This window comes from Drosophila novamexicana, unplaced genomic scaffold (genome assembly GCF_003285875.2).
Source record: "Drosophila novamexicana strain 15010-1031.04,08,12 unplaced genomic scaffold, DnovRS2.1 tig00000387-arrow-pilon, whole genome shotgun sequence".
Taxonomy (NCBI): domain Eukaryota; kingdom Metazoa; phylum Arthropoda; class Insecta; order Diptera; family Drosophilidae; genus Drosophila; species Drosophila novamexicana.
The window spans coordinates 5742961-5757877 of record NW_020824800.1 but is presented as its reverse complement, the minus strand read 5'-3'; the positions used below and the strand labels follow the sequence as shown (position 1 = coordinate 5757877).

The following is a 14917-nucleotide window of genomic DNA, read 5'->3' as shown; positions in this document are numbered from 1 at the left end:
GTCAAAATGGTACCGTTAAATATCTTATATAAACATAGGTCAAAACTTCCCACACCCATAACTCGGTCAAATATCATCCGATTTTGAAAAGGTTTGGCTTTTTGTTCATGGTTTTGGCCTCATTATCAATTCTGCATCCAAATCTGGCAACAAAATTTTTGGTCAAAATTCATGTCAGAATGGTACCCTCAAATATCTTATATAGACATAGGTCAAAACTTCCCACACCCATAACTCGGTCAAATATCATCCGATTTTCAAAAGGTTTAGAGTTTTGTTCATGGTTTGGCCTCATTATCAATTCTGCATCCAAATCTGGTTACATTATTTTTGGTCAAAATTCATGTCAGAATGGTACCCTCAAATATCTTATATAGACATAGGTCAAAACTTCCCACACCCATAACTCGGTCAAATATCATCCGATTTTCAAAAGGTTTGGAGTTTTGTTCATTGTTTGGCCTTATTATCAATTCTGCATCCAAATCTGGTTACATTATTTTTGGTCAAAATTCATGTCAGAATGGTACCCTCAAATATCTTATATAGACATAGGTCAAAACTTCCCACACCCATAACTCGGTCAAATATCATCCGATTTTCAAAAGGTTTGGAGTTTTGTTCATGGTTTGGCCTCATTATCAATTCTGCATCCAAATCCGGCAACATAATTTTTGGTCAAAATTCATGTCAAAATGGTACTCTCAAATATCATATATAGACATAGTCAAAATTTCCCATACCCATAACTTGGCCAAATCTTGACCGATTTTCAAAAGGTTTGGCTTTTTGTTCATGGTTTGGCTCCATTCTCAATTCTGCATCCAAATCTGGCAACATCATTTTTGGTCAAAATTCATGTCAGAATGGTACCCTCAAATATCTTATATAGACATAGGTCAAAACTTCCCACACCCATAACTCGGTCAAATCTTAACCGATTTTCAAAAGGTTTGGTTTTTTGTTCATGGGTTGGCGTTATTCTCAATTCTGCATCCAAATCGGGCAGCATAATTTCTGGTCAAAATTCTTGTCAAATTGGTACCCTCAAATATCCCATATAGACATAGTCCAAATTTCCCACACCCACAACTCGGTCAAATATCATCCGATTTTCAAAAGGTTTAGAGTTTTGTTCATGGTTTGGCCTCATTATCAATTCTGCATCCAAATCTGGCAACAAAATTTTTGGTCAAAATTCATGTTAGAATGGTACCCTCAAATATCTTATATAGACATAGGTCAAAACTTCCCACACCCATAACTCGGTCAAATATCATCCGATTTTCAAAAGGTTTGGAGTTTTGTTCATGGTTTGGCCTCATTATCAATTTTGCATCCAAATCCGGCAACATAATTTTTGGTCAAAATTCATGTCAAAATGGTACCCTCAAATATCTTATATAGACATAGTCAAAAATTCCCACACCCATAACTCGGTCAAATATCATTCGATTTTCAAAAGGTTTGGTTTTTTGTTCATGGTTTGGCCTCATTATCAATTCTGCATCCAAATCTGGTTACATTATTTTTGGTCAAAATTCATGTCAGAATGGTACCCTTAAATATCTTATATAGACATAGGTCAAAACTTCCCACACCCATAACTCGGTCAAATATCATCCGATTTTCAAAAGGTTTGGAGTTTTGTTCATGGTTTGGCCTCATTATCAATTCTGCATCCAAATCTGGTTACATTATTTTTGGTCAAAATTCATGTCAGAATGGTACCCTCAAATATCTTATATAGACATAGGTCAAAATTTCCCACACCCATAACTCGGTCAAATCTTAACCGATTTTCAAAAGGTTTGGTTTTGTGTTCATGGTTTGGCCTCATTATCAATTCTGCATCCAAATCCGGCAACATAATTTTTGGTCAAAATTCATGTCAAAATGGTACCCTCAAATATCTTATATAGACATAGTCAAAAATTCCCACACCCATAACTCGGTCAAATATCATTCGATTTTCAAAAGGTTTGGTTTTTTGTTCATGGTTTGGCCTCATTATCAATTCTGCATCCAAATCTGGTTACATTATTTTTGGTCAAAATTCATGTCAGAATGGTACCCTTAAATATCTTATATAGACATAGGTCAAAACTTCCCACACCCATAACTCGGTCAAATATCATCCGATTTTCAAAAGGTTTGGAGTTTTGTTCATGGTTTGGCCTCATTATCAATTCTGCATCCAAATCTGGTTACATTATTTTTGGTCAAAATTCATGTCAGAATGGTACCCTCAAATATCTTATATAGACATAGGTCAAAATTTCCCACACCCATAACTCGGTCAAATCTTAACCGATTTTCAAAAGGTTTGGTTTTGTGTTCATGGTTTGGCCTCATTATCAATTCTGCATCCAAATCCGGCAACATAATTTTTGGTCAAAATTCATGTCAAAATGGTACCCTCAAATATCATATATAGACATAGTCAAAATTTCCCATACCCATAACTTGGCCAAATCTTGACCGATTTTCAAAAGGTTTGGCTTTTTGTTCATGGTTTGGCTCCATTCTCAATTCTGCATCCAAATCTGGCAACATAATTTTTGGTCAAAATTCATGTCAGAATGGTACCCTCAAATATCTTATATAGACATAGGTCAAAACTTCCCACACCCATAACTCGGTAGAATCTTAACCGATTTTCAAAAGGTTTGGTTTTTTCTTCATGGTTTGGCCTCATTCTCAATTCTGCATCCAAATCTGGTTACATTATTTTTGGTCAAAATTCATGTCAGAATGGTACCCTCAAATATCTTATATAGACATAGGTCAAAACTTCCCACACCCATACCTCGGTCAAATCTTAACCGATTTTTAAAAGGTTTGGAGTTTTGTTCATTATTTAGCCTCATTATCAATTCTGCATCCAAATCTGGTTACATTATTTTTGGTCAAAATTCATGTCAAATTGGTACTCTCAAATATCTTATATAGGCATAGGTCAAAACTTCCCACACCCATAACTCGGTCAAATATCATTCGATTTTCAAAAGGTTTGCTTTTTTGTTCATGGTTTGACCTCATTCTCAATTCTGCATCCAAATCCGGCAACATAATTTTTGGTCAAAATTCATGTCAAAATGGTACCCTCAAATATCTTATATAGACATAGTCAAAATTTCCCATACCCATAACTTGGCCAAATCTTAACCGATTTTCAAAAGGTTTGGTTTTTTGTTCATGGTTTGGCCTCATTCTCAATTCTGCATCCAAATCTGGTTACATTATTTTTGGTCAAAATTCATGTCAAATTGGTACTCTCAAATATCTTATATAGACATAGGTCAAAACTTCCCACACCCATAACTCGGTCAAATATCATTCGATTTTCAAAAGGTTTGGTTTTTTGTTCATGGTTTGGCCTCATTCTCAATTCTACATCCAAATCTGGCAACATAATTTTTGGTCAAAATTCATGTCAGAATGGTACCCTCAAATATCTTATATAGACATAGGTCAAAACTTCCCACACCCATAACTCGGTCAAATCTTAACCGATTTTCAAAAGGTTTGGTTTTTTCTTCATGGTTTGGCCTCATTCTCAATTCTGCATCCAAATCTGGTTACATTATTTTTGGTCAAAATTCATGTCAAAATGGTACCCTCAAATATCTTATATAGACATAGTCAAAAATTCCCACACCCATAACTCGGTCAAATATCATTCGATTTTCAAAAGGTTTGGTTTTTTGTTCATGGTTTGGCCTCATTCTCAATTCTGCATCCAAATCTGGTTACATTATTTTTGGTCAAAATTCATGTCAAATTGGTACTCTCAAATATCTTATATAGACATAGGTCAAAACTTCCCACACCCATAACTCGGTCAAATATCATCCGATTTTGAAAAGGTTTGAAGTTTTGTTCATGATTTGGCCATATTATCAATTCTGCATCCAAATCTGGTTACATTATTTTTGGTCAAAATTCATGTCAAAATGGTACCCTCAAATATCCCATATAGACATAGTCAAAAGTTCCCACACCCATAACTCGGTCAAATATCATTCGATTTTCAAAAGGTTTGCTTTTTTGTTCATGGTTTGGCCTCATTCTCAATTCTGCATCCAAATCCGGCAACATAATTTTTGGTCAAAATTCATGTCAAAATGGTACCCTCAAATATCATATATATACATAGTCAAAATTTCCCATACCCATAACTTGGCCAAATCTTAACCGATTTTCAAAAGGTTTGCTTTTTTGTTCATGGTTTGACCTCATTCTCAATTCTGCATCCAAATCCGGCAACATAATTTTTGGTCAAAATTCATGTCAAAATGGTACCCTCAAATATCCCATATAGACATAGTCAAAATTTCCCATACCCATAACTTGGCCAAATCTTAACCGATTTTCAAAAGGTTTGGTTTTTTGTTCATGGTTTGGCCTCATTCTCAATTCTGCATCCAAATCTGGTTACATTATTTTTGGTCAAAATTCATGTCAAATTGGTACTCTCAAATATCTTATATAGACATAGGTCAAAACTTCCCACACCCATAACTCGGTCAAATATCATTCGATTTTCAAAAGGTTTGGTTTTTTGTTCATGGTTTGGCCTCATTCTTAATTCTGCATCCAAATCTGGTTACATTATTTTTGGTCAACATTCATGTCAAATTGGTACTCTCAAATATCTTATATAGACATAGGTCAAAACTTCCCACACCCATAACTCGGTCAAATATCATCCGATTTTCAAAAGGTTTGGAGTTTTGGTCAAGATATGGCCATATTATCAATTCTGCATCCAAATCTGGTTACATTATTTTTGATCAAAATTCATGTCAAAATGGTACCCTCAAATATCTTATATAGACATAGTCAAAAATTCCCACACCCATAACTCGGTCAAATATCATTCGATTTTCAAAAGTTTTGGTTTTTTGTTCATGGTTTGGCCTCATTATCAATTCTGCTTCCAAATCTGGTTACATTATTTTTGGTCAAAATTCATGTCAAATTGGTACTCTCAAATATCTTATATAGACATAGGTCAAAACTTCCCACACCCATAACTCGGTCAAATATCATCCGATTTTCAAAAGGTTTGGAGTTTTGGTCAAGATTTGGCCATATTATCAATTCTGCATCCAAATCTGGTTACATTATTTTTGGTCAAAATTCATGTCAAAATGGTACCCTCAAATATCCCATATAGACATAGTCAAAAGTTCCCATACCCATAACTTGGCCAAATCTTAACCGATTTTCAAAAGGTTTGGTTTTTTGTTCATGGTTTGGCCTCATTCTCAATTCTGCATCCAAATCTGGTTACATTATTTTTGGTCAAAATTCATGTCAAAATGGTACCCTCAAATATCCCATATAGACATAGTCAAAAGTTCCCACACCCATAACTCGGTCAAATATCATTCGATTTTCAAAAGGTTTGCTTTTTTGTTCATGGTTTGGCCTCATTATCAATTCTGCATCCAAATTTGGTTACATTATTTTTGGTCAAAATTCATGTCAAAATGGTACCCTCAAATATCCCATATAGACATAGTCAAAAGTTCCCACACCCATAACTCGGTCAAATATCATTCGATTTTCAAAAGGTTTGGTTTTTTGTTCATGGTTTGGCCTCATTATCAATTCTGCATCCAAATTTGGTTACATTATTTTTGGTCAAAATTCATGTCAAAATGGTACCCTTAAATATCTTATATAGACATAGGTGAAAACTTCCCACACCCATAACTCGGTCAAATATCATTCGATTTTCAAAAGGTTTGGTTTTTTGTTCATGGTTTGGCCTCATTATCAATTCTGCATCCAAATTTGGTTACATTATTTTTGGTCAAAATTCATGTCAAAATGGTACCCTCAAATATCCCATATAGACATAGTCAAAAGTTCCCACACCCATAACTCGGTCAAATATCATTCGATTTTCAAAAGGTTTGGTTTTTTGTTCATGGTTTGGCCTCATTATCAATTCTGCATCCAAATTTGGTTACATTATTTTTGGTCAAAATTCATGTCAAAATGGTACCCTTAAATATCTTATATAGACATAGGTGAAAACTTCCCACACCCATAACTCGGTCAAATATCATTCGATTTTCAAAAGGTTTGGTTATTTGTTCATGGTTTGGCCTCATTATCAATTCTGCATCCAAATCTGGCAACATTATTTTAGGTCGAAATTCATGTGCAAATGGTAACTGCAGACCCTACTATATTGCTGAGAATCGAGGAGTAAGGCACTTGGTGGAAACTCGTTTTATATAAATTGGCTGCACAGCGACAAATAAGATTAATTTCATAAGTTTTAAACTGAACTAATTAAACTGTCTTGTAAATTCAAATGCTTGCCAGCACATTATTGCCCGTTAAGTCTAGATTTGAGCAAAAGTTGTATAATTTATAAGTTTCATAATTACCACTGGAAAACTTACAAAGTTATATACTAGTTAAATCTTTGTTGCAGTCGTGTTAAATATGAAAACAAATTTTTTGTTTTCGCCAAGTTTGGCTGAAGTAGTTGGCAAAAAGTTATTTATGTGTGTGATGCGAGTGCAAAAGGTAGAAAAAAGGATGTGTGTGTGTGTGGGCGTGGCATGCGTTTCCTTTTTAATTAACTTTGCGACAGCATCGACAGCAAGAACAACAGGTGACAACAACAGCAAAAACTTATTTAATTAAAATTCGCCATTGAAGCAGATAATTAGATTTTTTAAAGCTTCAACAAAGCTGTTGTTGTTGTTAGCGCCTGGCCAATTGTTGTTAAACATAATTTGCAGCCAACTGGGCCATAAAATAGTTGCTGCTGCGGGTGCGTGCGTGTTGAGTTTCAGTTTTAGCCAGCATAAATTTACATACAACAACAGCAAATCGTTGGCGCTGCAACCAATTAATATGATTAATTGGCAACAACAGCAACAAAAATTGGCTACAATTCCAAAAACCCAAAACCAAAATCCAAATCCAAATGTTGCCCCAAAAAACAGGCAACACACACACACACACACGCACAAACAGTGCCTGTCGCGTGGACAGCGCGGCTTTTGTGGTCGCCAGGTGTAAGGGGAAGGTCGTTTGGGGGCAGGGCGGAGAGCACGCCCCCCTTTATTTGAGGTTACGCACGCTTCCATAGGCGCTAACTGGCCTCAGCGACGCGCTGCTGATTCAGATTCTGATTGAAAGAGCGCGAGTGCAAATTGATGGCGACAGTTGGTCAGCAGCAGGTGGTCAGACGAGAGAGGGCGCGTGGGTAGGAGAGGGCGGGGGTGGCCTGGAGGTGGAGGCAGCGCAGTTTAAAAAACGTTTCCACTAACTGCATTGAATTGGACAACAGCAACAGAAGCTACAAAAACACATGATGTTAAATGGCTGTTTATCTAACACTGACAGACCTGCTGATTGACTGACTGACTAAATGATTAACTGGTTGACTGAATGACTGACTGACTGTCTAACAGACTTAATGTCTAGACGACAGACTGAGTGACTGACAGACTGACTTACTCACTGACTGACTGACTGTATGATTAACTGATTAACTGATTGACTGTCTGACTGACCTTCTGTCTGGATGACAGAGTGAGTGACTGACAGACTGACGGAGTGATTGACTGGCTGGCTAACTGTCTGATTAACAGTCTTACTGATTAACTGATTGACAGACTTACTGATTGACTTACTCACTGTCTAATAGACTGACTGATTGACTGACTAACTGAAGGACTGAATGACTGATTGATTGACAGACTAATTGACTGATTGACTGATAGACTGTCTGACTGACTGAATAACTGACGGACTGACTAGCTGAGTGACTCATTGACTGACCGATTAGCGTTCTGATTGACTAACGGACTGACTGACGTAAGATCTAGAAACCGGAAATTTGTAGTATTAAGTGATGAAGGTATACGGTAAACTAGTTGTATCAACGTTTTTGCCTGATATCCAATCGGTAGTCCTCCCATTTTCGATGAAAATTTTATAAATACGTTCTGTAGTCAATCGCAAAATCCCCAGTCCTTTAGGTAAATGTTGTTTGGTTAGTTGTTGAATCATGTTTAAAGTTGACATTTCAGCTTAATGCTCATTGGTAAAGTTCTGCGTTCTCAGAGAATAACTAATGAACAGACCGACAAACAGAATCAAATAATCGCCATAGTAAAGACTTAACAATGTGGCTTCTGGAATTTATACTCATATATATATATATATATATATAAATATATAATTTATAAGTATCTACAAACGGTTGATACAGAAGTATTATGTGTATTCTGTTTATTTAATAGCTGTGAATACATCATTTCAATTTTGTAGCATGTGCCTGTGTCTATTAATCATAGAATGATGCACTGTGTGTGTGTACATTTCAGAGTGTGTATAATATACACATAAGTACTATTTAAGGTGTCTGGAAATGTGTTTATTTGTTATACATAAAAGCTCGTAAAATATCTTTGAACTCAAAATTTGTTTATCATCTGCAATCATTACTCATAATGCCTGATTTATTCAGAGCAATGAGTATATACTACAAGAAATATTTATTTTTCCATTAATGGGATGAACTCAGTTTGTAATTCTTTGAAAATGGGTCAAGAATTTTGCGTTTAAAGTCAATAAGACAAGCGAGGATCTGGGCTTAAATTTCATTTTCAGTTAAGCAACATATCGATAACTAATCGATAATTTCCTTCCGATAATTTAGCAACTACTTCCAAAGTTTTGCCCATAAATGGCAAAAATTTTGTTTAAAAAATACTGTAATTTACGACTTTAGTTGAAATTTGTGTCCAAAACTTTGCGGAAGAAAGCAGCTATTCAGCATTTAACTAAGGCGGCCATTAAATTCGACTTTGTGCAAAAGTTTTTGGTCTTTTAGAAAGTTAGAAAAGGGAGACTCGGCCATCTAATATATATATCAGATGTTTCATAAATGAATACAAACTTACTTGGATAGTCATCCCAATAATTGCGCTCGTTAAATATGCAAAAGCCAACTTGGCTGCTTCGAAATGCACACAACATTTTGTCAGCCGGGACGGGCTCAAGAAAAAAAAAAGAACAAGAGAAGGGGGGAGGAACTGGGTGGCAGCAGGAACAGGCAACGTGAAAAGTCAAAGACAATTTTGTGCTTATTTAAGAACAACAAGGACGAGCGAAATGTCGAAGGCGAAAGCGAAACTATAAAATTCATTGAGAGCAAAGTTAAGCAGAGCAACAAGTTATGTCACGGGCGGGGCGGGAACAGAAACAGGCTGCTCTCAGGCCTGGCTAAAGATAACTCACTAACGGGGGGGGGGGGGGGGGGGAGGAAGAGTGGGAAGCGGGGAGTTAGCCGAGGGGCTGTCGTGCCAAGTAACAGTCACTTAAAACGCGCCAAAGTCGTGGCTAAAATGTGCGCTTGCCTGCATGCTGCGAAACAAGTACAGATTTAAGTGCAGCCCTCGCGCAAATTGTGGGCGTGGTTGCGATTTATTTTTATCACTTAAGCGTGGAGTGGTAGCGGGGCGAGGGGCGAGTTGTAGCCACATTAAGTTAGACACGCAGCAAAGCAAACACTTAAAAGCAGCACAGGGCGTATACGTAATCTCGGCGTGCTTTGTGCGTGTGTGTGCGAGTGTATCTGTGTGTGCGTGCCTTAATGAATGTGCTCAATGTCGCTGATAAGACAGCAGCCACGCGTGCTGATAATGACAAGTATCATTAGCTCGAGAGAGAGAGAGAGATAGAGAGAGCGCATGCCACGGACATTTAATGCCACATCGTCCTGTTGCGCACTTTAAGGCGCTTTCGGCCATGTGGCATTTGGCCATTTAACTAACCTTGTATAGTTTTTTTTTTTTTGTTTTTTCTTTTCTCTCTCACCTATTTTTTTTTTCTAGTCAGCATTTAGCAGCCATTTGGCAACATTTCCCGTTTCGGATAAACGCATTTGGCGCGCGCTCGCGTCCTTCGACAGTCAAAACAACCTTTGACACTTTGCCAATCGAGGCTGGAAATCTGAATATGCATGCGACGGCAACTGCAACGGCGACTGCGACGCCAACTGTGACGGCGACTGCGACTGTGGCCGTGAGCGTGTAATTGTAACATGTATTGGCCACATATAGGCTGGCGAGCTGAATGCACGCCTTTGGCTTTAACTACATTTCCAATATCTGTGAACACTTTTGCAGAGCGAGTAAAATATTGGACAATATTAGTTTTTCTTTTTATAGCATTTCAGCTGATATAAAACACGAGTTTTCTATACTATTAACAAGTTTATCGATAGATATACGGATATGCTATAAACGTGTATATCGATAGATAGATATACTATAGACATGTGTATCGATTGATAGATAAATTTGCTATAAACATGTATATCGATAGATAGATATAGAGTAGACATGTATATCGATAGACAGATAGATGTGCTGCAAACATTTTATCGATATTTGGATACATATACTACAAAAATGTATATCGGGTGATACTAAAAACATGTATATGGATACGCAGATAGATGGATAGATATACCATAAACATGTGCATCGGTAGATAGATAGATTAACTAAAAGCATGTATATTGGTAGACAGATAGATATACTATAAACATAGATATAGATAGATTTACTAGGAACATGTATATCGATAGATGGATACATATACTATATAATCATGTATATCGATAGATATATAATATAGAGGTGTTTATCGATATTTGCATTCAAAACCTGACCCCTTCTCGACTATTAATTTAGCGCAGCACATCAGAGGTACGTTTAATATAATCAGTTGCTAGAGAACAAGAAAATCAATTACGTGAGTATATTTCTAGCAATTTGAAGTCTGGTGCATCTATTGAATCCAATAAATGCTTTTGACTTTACTGCAATTTAATGCTGACAGTGGAAACATCGTGATTCGCCTGAACCTTACTGTGACTGCGCTTAAGTTTCACTTTTTTAATGCGATTTATTGGTACATGATTTATATCTGGTATTTGTGTGTGTTTTCGTGTGTGCCAAATATCGAAGGTAGCAAGTGTCTGCTGCCGCAGCTGCAATTTTTACACGGCAATCAGATAACTTAATTTGATTTGTGTGCAACACACACACACATAAACAACAGCACTTATTGTCTGTGTGTATCTGTGGCTTTAACGCTCGATTGGCGTCGCCAGCTTCTTGTCTTCGCCGTTGATTTGCTTGTGTAAAAATTTCTGTTGCAATTTTTCATTGCATACTTTTGGGAGCTGCTTGCATTCACATCGCCTGGCATCAAATGGAGCGTGGCCTGCCAGACATGTGTGTGTGTGTGTATTTGTGTTTGTGTGTCTGTAAGAGCCTCGTAAAGTTCGAGTGCTGCCCAACTCTCCAGGCAGTCCTTAAGTCGAGTTCTCAACTTATAATGTGCACACGTATATATATACTATAAATATTACTCTCGTATATTCTCGATGCAGAAGGTGGCGCTTTGTAAGCCGAGTCGAGTGGGTTAATATGTATATAAAGCGAGTGGAAAATAGGCTTTAGAGCAGACAAGAGAAGGCATAACGACTAAAAATAACTCTTAAATAAATACGCTGTTTGTGAGTTTATACTCACAGCCAGGCAGATATTTCCTAGATTTATAAAATAGGTCGAAGATATTTTGATGCAATCCAGAAAAGCGATCGCCAAATTCACAGAGACATTATTTATAAAAGGGAATTTTTCGAAATTTAAATTTCGATTTCTCCACACGGCTATATCGACTCGATTGTCAGGAATTGATGACAAAATCTAAATACAATAGACCCGAAATGGCGGGCCACATGCTTTAATGATGCATTACACTAAAATATATTTGAATTAAAGCTGTCAGAGATCGAGGGCACACTGCGCCTTCGTTAAAACCTCTGTAGATTTCTCAAACATATTCCTTTCAAATTCAGTTAGTGGCAACTCAATTACTTTCTGTACGCCGTGAGTGCCTAGTATGCATGGCAGAGACATGACCACGCTATCATTGACGCCCATCAGGCCCTGGATGTCGGTGCCCACGGACAGGATGCGTCCGCTGTTCGTCATCATGGCCTGAATGATGTCAACAATGGCTAAGGAGACGCCCCAGTTTGTGTAGCCCTTGATCTTGGATACCGATGAGCCAGCTTTGATCACATCTGTGTGAACTTGTTGCCATTTCTCCTCATCTTGATCTGTGCCGATATTTGGCAAAAGGCGTTGCAATGCAATGCCGCCCACCGTCACGCCCGACCAAACGGGCACCGAGCTATCCCCGTGCTCGCCCACAATGAAGGCATTTACCTCGGACGCTGCCACGCCCAGACGCTGGGCGAGCAAATAACGAAATCGCAACGAATCCAGATGACAGCCGGACGATATGCAACGCTCCTTGGGTAAGCCGCTCATTTTTCGCACCGCCCAGGTCATGACATCGGCCGGATTCGAGCTAATCACATAAGTCGCATCCGGACTACTTTCTACCAACTTAGGCACCAGCTTCGACAATATCTCCACCGACTCCTTGGCAATAGCTAGGCGACTTTTGCCGGCTGGTCTTGTGCCGGCCGTTACGATAATATACTTGGAACCAGCCGTGCAACTGGCATCCGTACAGGTTTCTATTTTGGGCGATGCCAACAAGCTGGATACGTGCAAAAAATCGAGAGCTTCCGCTTTGACCCATTCCTGACGCAAATCCACCATCACCAAATGTTGGGCCAATCGTCGATCAATCAGAAATGCACAACACGAAAGGCCCACCTGCCCGGTGCCGATCACTGAAATCTTATCCGCCGGCTCGCTGGACTCACCGATCTCCTTAAAATATTGCTTCTGAAACGTGGACATTGGTGACTTGAAATGTGTTTGCCAATACGGACATCGACAAATGTGAACCGATCTTGTTAACAATTGGGGCAGCATATTAAAAACTGTTAATTTGGAAAATACTCGAGTGCTAATAGTGTTTAAATATGATTAGATTTTCATTTCCACTAAACTAAAATCTATAGCTGACTAGTTAAATCGGGTTAAGCTATGTGTATAAAGCTTTTCATTTGCAGAACTGGCAAATAGTATTGTATGTAGAACTAAACCTTATACTCATAACGTAATTTCCCTACTTAAAGAGCAGTGTTGTACAATTTCAAATATTTTTGTTAGTTGCACAGTTTCATAAACTAAAAAAACTGCTAACTTTTTGATCGCATGCTATATTTCAAATAAAAATCCTTTATATGCAAATGTATCTGATCAAAAAAATAATTTCTCTACCTACTGAAAAGTGTTGCAAAATTAGCGCTATTGTAATGGCCAAATTTAACCAGCACACTAAATTTTAAAAATGTCCCTAGATTTAACTGTAGCAGCTCATGTAAATATTTGTATCGGTAATATTTAAAACGCACGCCAATTAAAAAAGTCCTTTGATATGGAAATGTACCTTATCAAATAAATAATTACCCTACATTCAGATTAGTGCTGTAAAACGTGCGATTGTTTTGACAACAACAATCGATTGGTTTTGTTGTTATCGATATTAGTTGGCATTATTAGAAATGTTCTAAATTGCAATTTTTTTTTAATAAATAGATTTTTTATTGTTTTATGTAGAATAAAGACTATAATCCTCATGGAATTGATATCCCTTTTTTATTATCGCCTACATTGATACATTTTTGTATTTCTTAATCGTAGAGATCTTTAGTAAAAAAAAATCGGATTAACTATCGGATTACCTATCGATAGCTATGGAAATCCAGGAATAGTATGTGTTGCATTAAAGAAATCTTAATGTTATCTAAAACATATTTTTCTCTTTGCTGTTTTTCATGGCGTCACTTGACTGTCAACTTCGCCTGTTGCTCGACCTTAAGAATGGCAAATGGAAAATGAAGAACTTATTCAACGTGCAGCGTGTTTTAAGCAGCTTTAGCCAAAAATGTATATATGTATATAGTATATATATATATGTATGCACATCTATGCATAAGCTCGCATAAGCATTAGCATATTTTAATTAAAATCGGACCGAGGCATTTCTTACCGCAGCAACGTTGCACGTGGCGTATGAGTGATGTCTGTTCACAAACGCGAATAGCTGCAAGTGGCTGGCTTATTTTCATTATAATCTACCCTTCTTTTTTATGACTTTCGTTTTAAGCTGCAGGCAAACTATTTAAAACGTATATACGAAAAGAGAAACAGCTGTGGCAGATATCTGAAGGCGTATACGGCTGCCGAATTCGATTTCGAGTCCGGCAACGGCATATCCGGCTGTTTTACGTACCGCCCGTATAATTTGGGCCACAGTTTGTCATTGTTGTGCCTTGGAAATTGGCCACAAAATGAAAATGGCCAAAAGCAACAAGAGCACAAATGTAACGTAATTACACGACAACAATGCTTTTGCCACATTTACGTTGTTTTTCCTTTTTATGACGAGCTGCTGTGGCAGATATCTACGGCATCGATTTGGTATAATTGAATGCAGGTCAATAATATGCAAAAAACAGCAACAGCCCGCACAATTAAAGGGCAACGCACAGTGGTTGCAAATTGCACAGCGAAGGTTCTTTTCGATTTTCCATCTTTTTTTTTATTGTTTAAACATATTAAAGCTACGAGCAGTTTTGTGATTAAATTACCGATCAATATATGTGCAACCCTAAAGCGAGCTAATCAGCTTGTTTCGTCTCTCTTAATTGAGCTCTTAGCTCTTGAGCTCCAATTTAGCTATTTTATAGCTACATTTTAGCTATTTTCAGATATCAATTTTCTTTTTCAATCAATATTGCTATTTTCTGATAGCTCAATAAAAAGTACTACTCTAGTTTGCCAACTAAAGCTCAGAATGCGTAGACAGCGATTTCGTGCTTTTTTTAACACTGGTTTCAGCTACTTTTATGTAACTGCAGTTGGCAACACTG

At 37.4% G+C, this 14917-nt stretch overlaps 1 protein-coding gene and 1 pseudogene across 2 annotated transcripts in view; both read right to left on the bottom strand.

Annotated features, from left to right (window-relative positions):
- The window catches only part of LOC115760106, a 63821-nt gene that overhangs the window by 19561 nt on the left and 29343 nt on the right, over positions 1-14917 (bottom strand). The window lies entirely within an intron of this gene.
- On the bottom strand, positions 11792-13158 carry LOC115760109 (annotated as a pseudogene).